This window comes from Vipera berus, assembly GCF_964194415.1.
Source record: "Vipera berus genome assembly, chromosome: Z".
Classification (NCBI taxonomy): domain Eukaryota; kingdom Metazoa; phylum Chordata; class Lepidosauria; order Squamata; family Viperidae; genus Vipera; species Vipera berus.
Window position 1 is genome coordinate 73,222,741 of NC_138205.1, and position 10,772 is coordinate 73,233,512.

A 10,772-nucleotide genomic window follows, 5' to 3' on the forward strand; every position below is an offset into this window, starting at 1 on the left:
ACAAGACCTGGCTCCAAGAGTTCTTTATTTTCCTAAGATGTGGATTGGGGTGGGTCCTGGCAGATGCAATCTTGCAACTATCTTTTCAGCCTGTAGGATGTGGATGAGATTTCTGAATGAATGAAAACTACTAGTTTTTCCCTTAATCATGTTCCTTTTGACTATAGCCAAATCAGAATTATCCTCAGATTGAGAAGGGTCCATAAACTGGTGCTGGAGAACTATTGTTCAGTAACTAGGGCAATGACTATGACATGGGTTTCCTAAATTATTGCCTACATTGATAAAGAGCCAAACAAAGGAAAACAAGTGAAATTAAATTCCAATAAAATGGAATTACTGTTGGTCAGCTGAATTATGAAGCCATATGCAATTGTTCGGGATCATTTCTTTCTCTGGATAGTATTAAATTAGTGAATCAAGAAGAAAAAAGACTAGATATGAATACTGAGTTTGTACTTATAATAGATAGGATTGCATTCCCCAAAAGAGTAGAAATGTCTCCCATCTTTGATGTTGTAGGTGGTATTTATAGTGCAGTGAATATTTGCAAAATTAAAACTGATATGTCAGCAGATACTGTTTCTGAACCTGTTGAATTTGGCAGTAGTTATCCAGAATTATTTACATTTGCTTAAATCCTGTTTTGACTATTGCAATGTGTTCTGCAAGAGACTGCCCTTATACAGTCTGGAATGCAGTAAGAAACTCATTTATCTTACATGTGGAAGTCTTCCCCCATGTCATTCCCACCCTGTGGAATGCACTCCTTCAGGAATTTGATCTGGCATCCATTTTTCCTTCTTTTAGAAAACGAATCCAAGGTGTTAACTATTAATTAACTTGCCTATAAATTTCACATTTTTTTCTCATAATTTTCGAACCTTGGGTGATCAAATTGAATAGAGTGTAGGGATATTAATGAAACAAATAAAACAAAAGGCTAGATAGATATATGTATTAGCTCTGAGCAATGACCTTCACTTGAGAGGAATGGAGAAACTGCATGCCAGTACTAATTGCCTTTGATCACTGGGATATTGATAACCTAGTCAGGGCAAATATATCCAGGGGGATTGTTCTTTGTTAATCATTAAATGATGAAATACTTCATTCTCTTTTCTATTCATCAAGTATATAAGACTGTTTGAAAACCTAGTGTTTGAATGTTTGAAGTAAAGCAGTGACCCCAAACATTTTGAGCGCCAGGGGCAGGTTCTGTGAAGGGTGGTTTTTCCGCAGACCAGAGGTATGGTCCCATGTGCTACCCAGATCCCACACATGTGTGGATGGGCTTCGCTCGCTTGTGTGGCCCAGTTCCTGGTGACAGTCCACAGCCTGAACTAAGGCATTACCAAAACCCTGATGAATTCCAACTCCCTTTCTCCTAAGGGCATAAATTCCTTTATAGTCTTAATTCTACTTTCTGTATCTGGAACAACTGAGGAACGTATCATTGGATGACTGCAAAAACATAAAGGCTCAGCTTTTCAGCTATATTGAGTCCAATAGCATACGGTATATGGTAATTGTAGACGGAATCATTTAGGGGGAGAAGTTATGGTTTCCCAATCAATATTTTTCTTATAATTCTATTGAGGCAAAATCTCTCAGGAAACAAATTGCAGGTGAAAGAAAAGTGCTTAATTTCCTGTCTATCTGACAGGACTTATGTCAAGGAGTGCAGCCTAAAAAACTGATTCATCATGAAAAAAGAGACCCCTGAACAAACACATTTCCAGGCTCAGAAAAAGATGAATGCCTGATAAGTTCATCCAACTTTAAAAATGCAACATTATTATCTCACAACAAATAGTAATAAGACAAGAGCTAGTGAATATGAAGATTTTTCTGTGATATGGAGTTCCCCTGTGGTATGTGACTGCATGGGAGCTGAAAAGGGTCAGTGCTGCTAAAAATTACCTCCCATTGATTTTTAACCATTTCAGTATATCCAGATCTGAAGTAGTACTTCTTCAAGTTTTTGCTCAGTTTCTCATTCTCCCTGCTACCTTTGCTAATACATATATTCCCAAGAGCAATTTTAAGAAGACTTTTTCATGTTATTTTACTAGTATAAGAATCATGGCATCTATCTACACCACTTAATTAATATTAAAGGCTTCATATCATGCAGGAGAAATCCACAATGTGGTTTCTAACAGAGACATTGCTTTATCTCCTGGGATGTCATTGACCCATCCACATGCCCTGGAATTTCTGACATTATAAAGGTGCAGTGGCTCAGTGGCTTAAAGACACTAGCAATGGTATCTGCTCCAGCCGTTCACTCTGCATTGTTTGGCAGAGTGAGCTCCTATCAGTCGCCTCAGCTTCTGCCCACTTATCAATTCAAAAGCATGCTACCTGTGAGTAAATAAATAGGTACCACTTCAGTGGGAAACATGGCGGTATTTCATGTGGATGATCAGACCTCTGCCAATGTTGGATGTGCTGCCCAGGCGTGATGCCTGATTGTGAGGTGCCATCAATAGTGAGGGAAGGCCCCGGATGATGCCACATGATACCACTTGTCTTTCTGGTGTGGGGTTAGTTCGTCCCAAGTAGTGCACCTTGGATAAGTGGGTCAACGTGAACTAAACAGAGTAGGGCAGCAGCCAAATAACTATTATGTACTAACATTGTAGACTCCTGGCTAATTGTAACATCACCATATACTAAATAATAAATCTGACATTATGAGGCAGGGATAACAAAAATGCATATTGCTCTAGTGTCCATATTGTTAGGTGATATTAGAAGGATCCCTAAACCATATTATAATTTTACATAGGATCACATAACTGTAGAGGTGGAAGGGACTTTCTGTTGAGATTAACTGTCTGTATCCCAGACAAGAAATGGAAATATTGGAAATATTGGTAACAGGCCTGGGAACAAATCTACTTCTTTATAATTGAATGCTGAAAAGAATTGTTCTTCTTATTAAAGCATGCACTCAAACATTTATTTATTTATTTATCAAATTTGTATAGCCATCAACCCACAAAATACAATTCTGGGTAGTGTACAGCATCCCAAAAGCCTTGAACAATAGGAAGCCTTGAGTTGGCAGGGAACATGTGATCGATCTTATATGGATTCCTTCTATTTTTCTCCTTTATCTCCTATTCTTTTACTGTAACCATTAAGCTGTTTATTTACAGGATTTTTTAAAATTCGAGATACTCATTGCACAAGGCAATCCTAGGATTAAGATATATTTTACTGTATTTTCCGGCGTATAAGACGACTGGGCGTATAAGACGACCCCCTACATTTCCTGTTAAATTATAGGGTTTGGGCTATAGTTGCCCTATAAGACTACCCCTCTTCTAACGCACACTAAATAAAAATTAAAAAACATCAGATTTGATTTTAATATGGTAATTTTAAGTCACTGTCACTTATAAACATAAGGCTGTTTGTTATCAAACATGTAAACATAAAACAGTGCAAGTGGATTAAACTATAATAATAATTATTATTATATTATTATTATTATTAATAATAATAATAATAATAATAATAATAATAATAATAATAATAATAATAATAATAATAATAATAATAATAATACGTTGGAGGGGACCTTGGAGGTCATCTAGTCCAACCCCCTGCTAAGGCAGGAAACCCTATACCATTTCAGACAAATGGCTGTCCAGTCTCTTCTTAAAAACTTCCAGTGTTGGAGCATTCACCACTTCTGGAGGCAGGTTGTTCCACTGGTTAATTGTTCTAACTGTCAGGAAGTTTCTCCTTAGTTCTAGGTTGCTTCTCTCCTTGACTAGTTTCCATCCATTGCTTCTTGTCCTGCTTTCAGGTGCTTTGGAGAATAGCTTGGCTCCCTCTGCTTTGTGGCAGCCCCTGAGATATTGGATCACTGCTATCATGTCACCCCTCACCCTTCTCTTCGTTAAACTACACATACCCAATTCCAGCAACCATTCCCTATTTTCCTAATTCACTTTTTCACTTTTCCTAATTCACTCTAAAGCTTTCCCTGCGCAGAGCCTTAAGTAATACCAGCTGCCTGCAATTATTGCAGGTTTGCATCCCACCAGGCTCAAGGTTGACTCAGCTTTCCATCCTTCCAAGGTAGGTAAAATGAGGACCCAGATTGTTGGGGGCAATAAGCTGACTTTGTAATAATGCTGCTTGGGGGGGTGAAAGCTCTAATAAACAGGCATATACACAGGATGAAGGCTATTGCTAAGCACATTGATTTGTGCTTTAAATTGTAAGCCACCCTGAGTCTTCGGAGAAGGGCAGGATATAAATGGGATTTTTTTTAAAAAAAAGACCAAATGGGAGATCCGCTCCAGGTTTTCTAACCAGCCCGCCCAGTTCCTGAGTCAAATGTGTCCTTAGAGCTAAGCCGCTGCTCTGGCTGCTGCCTTCCCCACCTGCCTTTCAAGTTGGGATATACTACAGCTGCTCTTCAACTTTAGAAGGAAAGCCGCCCAGACCCCAGCCTGTAAAAAATCACAGACTGCAGCTTCTTCTCCAATTGGTCCTGCTTTCCCTGCGCAGACTAAATGGGAGATTCGCTGCAGGTTTTCCAGCCAGCCCTGTCCCTAAATTTTCAGCACCCGGCGTATAAGACAACCCCTGACTTTTGAGAAGATTTTCATGGGTTAAAAAGTAGTCTTATACGCCAGAAACTATGGTACATATTGTATCATTGAAGTGCAATCCAATAAGAACTAATCAGCTTTTATCAATCATCATGTCCTATTCAAATCTTCTGCTCCTTTGTGTCCCTGGCTACTAATACTTGTTAATAAAGATCATTTAGCTTTGGGCATTTATCTCTGGAGCTCTTGATTTGAAACTGAAATAGTTAATATTTCGAGACAAGACTTTCATTCATAAAATCTACAGAGAATATATTCTAGTAATGTGTATCTTGACAATTTCAACTGCAGCGTTCCTTTCTTAGTTTGAATAAACAACTTTTGGAAACAGTGATGTAGGGAAAGAAAAAATGGTTTGAAGAGGTAAGAAAATATGAGGCCCTACAGCAGGGGTGTCAAACTCACAATGTCACGTGATGTGTCGCCACGTATTGCAACTTTTTTTTCCATTGCTATGATGCATCTGGCTGCAGGCCAGCAAGTTTAAAGTAGTGCATCTCAGCCAGGAATTATTACAATCATAATAGAGTGGAATACGGAGCAATTGCAAAAAATAACAGTATATATCCAGAATAGAAGTTTGAGTAAATTTAAGCAAGAATCATTTCCCTTTTTATTATATGCCATATAAAAAGGCAAACTTTTTAAAGAGGAAATCTTTGATGGAAAGATAGTAATCAGAAAAAAAATTAATGTTTATAAATAATTTGATATAAGCACCAGTAGGTAGAATGGAAGAAAATATTGTTTCTTATATTATTTTTTGTTTTTCCCCATCAAATCATGTGCATTTGTTTTTAAATAATAATAAATAGTGATAACATCAATATAAATTGAAAGTTTTGTAGTGGTTTACAATTACTCCTGATGATTATACGAGCCTAGTTTAAATATTCAGCTATAATCAAAAGAATAATGGATTTTAAATTTTATGACAATTGTTCATTTTGTTTACTCACTGATATTTTATTTTCCATCTACTATGTTTTTCTACTTTTGTTTTTAATGTAGTCCTTCATTTATTTCTTAAATGTTTTAAAATAAATAGAAAATAAAAATCAGAATTATAATAGAATGGAAGAGACACAAGGGTCCTTGGAGATCATGTAGTTCAACCTCCAGCAGGAGTCTAGTACATAAAATCACAGTATGGAAAAGCTAAAAAAATCTGTGTTATGGATGTGATGATGATCACAAGGTTGGTCTGGGACTCAATTCAGTGATGTAAAAAATAATCAGTTTCAGTTCAAATCAATCAGATATGGTCTGAATCCAAAATGATTTTGAGAAAACAGAGGCTTTAGATCTGCTTTGTCATGGACTTAACAAAGGATTCTGAAGCAAAGAAATCTAGCAATCCTACCCAAATCCAACAGCTAACCATGAGTAAATTCAAAATGAATTCTTCATTGGTTATGTTGCTAGAACATGCTAACTCATAGTTAACATATTCCTTGTTCATTCAATTTATCTTTTTTTTAAAATTCACAAACACCTTGAGCTGTAAGCTAACCACAGAAGTTGCATTTGTTAGATTATTGGCCAGGATGCAGCTCAATGTGTTAGGTAAACTCCATCCATGACTAGAGTTCTTCTAAATTAGTCTAAATAAAGGAGGTCTGTTCTTTAATTAGACTTTAGGCCTAGATATTCAAATGCCTTTATCATGTAGAATCTTGTAGAATTCAGAATGAAGACATAAGAGAGGTTGAATCCTGACATAAGGCCAGCTTTAGATTAAGGCCAAGTAGACCCACTGGCTTAAGATGCTAAAGCTTAGGGGATGCCAGTCCCCCATCGTGGCTTCTGCATTATTCTACAAATGAAAATATTTGCATTGGTGGCAGGTGGTGCCATCACTCAATGTTTCCTAAATATACCCTTGAGCTAGTATTGCCTGTACATATTTCTTCCAAGCCCCAAGCAGCCTCTATTTTAAAAATATACACAGTCTAGGCATAATATTTTTGAGCAGCAAAAACTAGAGGATCATAGACATTAGTAGTGAATTTCAGTTTTTTGTATTTTTTGTTATCTACTGTTTTGCAGTCCAGATGTTATACTTTGAAAATCCTGAGGTATAGTTATGATTACTAATAATACTCTCAGTCAAGGGTTTATCCATGACAAACATAACCAGCCTTTTATCAACAGGGAAGGTAAATGCATAAATGATTTAAGAGTAAGTAACTTTTTTTAGTCTGAATATATTTGGATGAAATCCACTATAATAACAAAGACTGGCCAATTTCAAACAAATCAGATGCAAGGAATTGAAGTTACCATTTTTAGCTTTGTTAAAAGAGCCTTTTGGTTATTTAATAGAATTGGACTGCATCTGCAAGGTCAAGATAATCCAAAGTCCAAGAGCCCTATCCCTGAAGAGCCTATGAGAAACGTTTTTTGCAGCTTCTATTATGGAGAAATAAAACCTGAAGTTTATTGATGAAACCACAAGACGGTCTGGATTCAGTTTTGGTTGCTTCAAGAAGAGCCTGCATTTAGTCCCCAATTGTAATATCTACATGTCATCTGTAGAAACATGGAAACATGTCACTTTTAGAAGAAAACAGCAACCAAAAGCAATGCCCCTACTATCTACCCTAGAATCCAGTGAAGCCCCTCTGAAACTGAACAATTGCTTTCATAGCCTCCCCATGGAAGAAAATATGCAGACATCTATAAAAGAGAAGTCCTCAATAGTTTCTAAAAATGAGACACAACTCAGAATTCCTGTGACAGGGGACTTCCGGTGGCTGCGCGGCGCCGGAGACAGCCTTCCCAGGCTGCCCGCGGCTCAGCTGAGTGATTTTTCGCCCGAAACAGCGCCGATCAGCTGTTCGGGCGAATTTGAAGCCCCCTCCTCAGGAGAAGAGGAGGGGGTGAGGCCCCAGGTAGGGGTCGAGTTCTCCGGGGCCACCTGAGCTTGCAGCTTGGGCGGCTGAAGGATCGAACTCCCCCGTAGCCTGGGTCGCTCCCAGCTGGCCAGCGCCTCTGCTCCTGATTTCATGGAGCAGAGCCAGGCGTCTGCGACCACCCCTGCCTGAAGGAAGGACTATGGAATAAAAAGAGCAGGCAGAGCGGTACAAGAGGAAAAGGTGAAGAGGATTATTTTATTTTACTCTCGAGCTTGATGGACTTTTTAAACTTAAAGTGAAAGTGCGTCACAATTGAAAGTAAAAGATGGCGGCTAAACCTCCCCCTAAAACTCTTCGGAGTGCTGGAACTTCTCCGGTGCAACAATCATCATTGCAGGCATTGCATCCTCCGGATGTATTGACATCGAAGGATTTACAAGATGCTCTTGAAAAACATACCCAGGTAATTTTGGAATCAATGGGTGATAAATTTGCACAAATTGGAGAAGTTGGAGGAGAGAATGGAGGAGAGGATGGAACAGAGGCTCAGTGTGATGAAGGCAGACATTTTGGCTTCAGTGTATAAAGTGGCTGAATGTGTGGAAGATTTGGATGAAAAAGTGGAAGATTTGACTCAAAAGAATGCCATATTAGAAGCAAAAGTATTGGAGAATGAAGAGTTAAGAGACAAAATGGATAGAGAATTGAGTCTTGTTCAATATTTCCAGATGCAGTTTGCTATTAGAATCAGAGGTTTAAAGGAGAATATTAAGGAAGATCTAAAGCAGCTGGTTTCTGAGGCTCTCGAAGTGGTATTGAAACAGCCAGCATCTGAAATAAAAGGAGGCATGGATAAAGTGTTTCGTGTGAACTCATGGATTGCTAGACAGAGAAAGTTGCCTAGAGATGTGGTGGTTTATTTTGCAAAAAGGGAAATTAGAGATGAAGTTATACAAGCTGCCTATGATACTAAAGTCGTGATTGCTGATCAAGAAGTTCTGGTTTTAAAAGAAATTCCTCCAAAGATTTTAAGGAGAAGGAAGGATTTTACATTTCTTGTGCAAGAGCTCAAGCAACGAGATATAAGGTTCAGATGGGAGATCCCAGCTGGGTTGATGGTGATGCATGAAGGTAAAAGGTACCGTCTGGTTACTGTGATGCAAGCGCGTGATTTTTACAATAAAGTTTTAAAAGCAACCCCATTAACACTTTTGGAAGCTGCAAAGGGATCTGGAGAAGGAGAACATCAAGAGGCTGAAGATGGACAGACAGAGGAGAATGGTGCTGGAGGAGATCAAGTTATAACACCTTTGGATGATCCCAGAGAACAGAGGGTGACGCGTGCTGCTTTAAAACGATCAAAAAAGATAAAAGAACAAGATCAGCAGAAGTCTATGGAACTTTCACAACGTACTTACAGCCAAGTAGTGGGAGGTGGGAAAAGATTTGGGTGAGGAATGTAAAATCTACACAAGCTTGAAATCTAGGAGAGAATTTTTACAAAATGTTTTATAGATGGTATTTAGATCTTAAAACGCTAAGTATGTATCTGAATTATTAGCCTAAATGTTGGAGGTGCGGTGATGAAGACGCAATATATTTTCATATATGGTGGACTTGTAAAAAGGTTAAGGCTTTTCGGATAAAAGTCTGGTGGAACATACAGAAGATTTTTAAACGGAGGGATGTTTGTTGGGAATAATTACAGATGTTACAGTTGTGGACACTAAGTTGATGTTGAATTTAATTACGGCAGCAAGACTTTTGATAGGTTAGTACTGGAAGAAAGAGGAACTGCCGACTATAGAAGAGTGGACTTCAAAGGTTTCCGATCTGGTTGAAATGGCGAAGATTTCGGCCTATTTGAAAGATTACTTGCAAGAACGCTATATTATGGAAGGGAGAAAATGGCTTGAGTTTATCCAGAATAAGTATAGGGTTAAGAAGTTTTATATTTGAATAAGTCTTCTTTCTTTTTTTTCTTTTTCTATCTTAGTTTTTTTTATATATATTTAATATTACTAAGGTTTGTTTTATCCTATATAAGCTAGAGAGTGATAGAATTTAGAGTTTATGGTTGCTAGTATATGGTTGTTTATGATTGTTTTTTTTTATATATACCTTGTATTTAGCTCTGGGAAGTCGGGGGGGAAGGGGGGGAGGGGGGAGAGGAAGGGGGGGAGGGGGAAGGGAGGGGGAGGGGGGATTTTTAAAGGGAAAAATTGTATGTTAAAACTTTTCAATAAAAAAAAAAGAATTCCTGTGACAGGAAGAATAGTATCCCAGTCTCCCTGGGGGGAAAAAAGATGTCAGGAAATTCAATTCTTTGGGAAACAGAAACTATAGTCTGTAGACCGAACAGTCAATCTAGGGAGGTATCTTATCTCCCTGGAGCAAAAATCAAAGATGTAACTGAGAAATTTATTAAAATAACCAACTCCACGGATTACTACTCCTTTCTTCTACATATGGGGACCAATGACACAACAATGATTCTAAAAACAATAAGAGATTATAAACAGGGAAGAAAGTTAAAGAAGACTTGCAACAAAAGTCAAAGATATAAAAAATGGTTTAACATATAAATAACAAGAAAAAAGTCAAGGAAACTTTCTCCTTGTTATTTGGTCCACTAAAGAGAGAAGATGGCAAGGAAGTAACAGGTAGTAGAGAGAAAGCAAAGTTGCTTAACTCATTCTTTGCATCAGTCTTCATGCAAAAAGAAACTATAGCACAACCTACCAAATACCTAGTGGTAAAAAACAGACTAGACATAAAAATTAAAATAAGCAAGAAAATGGTTAGAGAACAACTATCTGATCTTGACGAATATAAATCACCAGGACCTGATGGTTTACATCCCAGAGTTCTGAAGGAACTGGCAGATGTTATCTCAAAACCATTGCATTATATCTTTCAAAAAATGGAACACCGGGGAATTACCTGAGGATTGGAAAAGAGCTGCTCCAATCTTCAAAAAAGGACACAAAAACAGACCCAGCAAACTACAGACAAATAAGTCTAACCTGGAAAGATACTAGAAAAGATAATCAAAAACAGAACTGTGAACACCTAGTAACAAATAAAGTTAAAAGCCAGCATGGGTTTGTTAAAAACAGGCCAAACCAATCTTATTTCATTCTTTGACAAGGTGACTAAATTAGTAGACCAGTGAATGTTGTGGACGTAGTATACTTAGACTTCAGTAAGGCATTCAACAAAGTAGACCACAACCTACTTCTTGGTAAGCTAGAAAAAGTGGGATAGATAACATCAC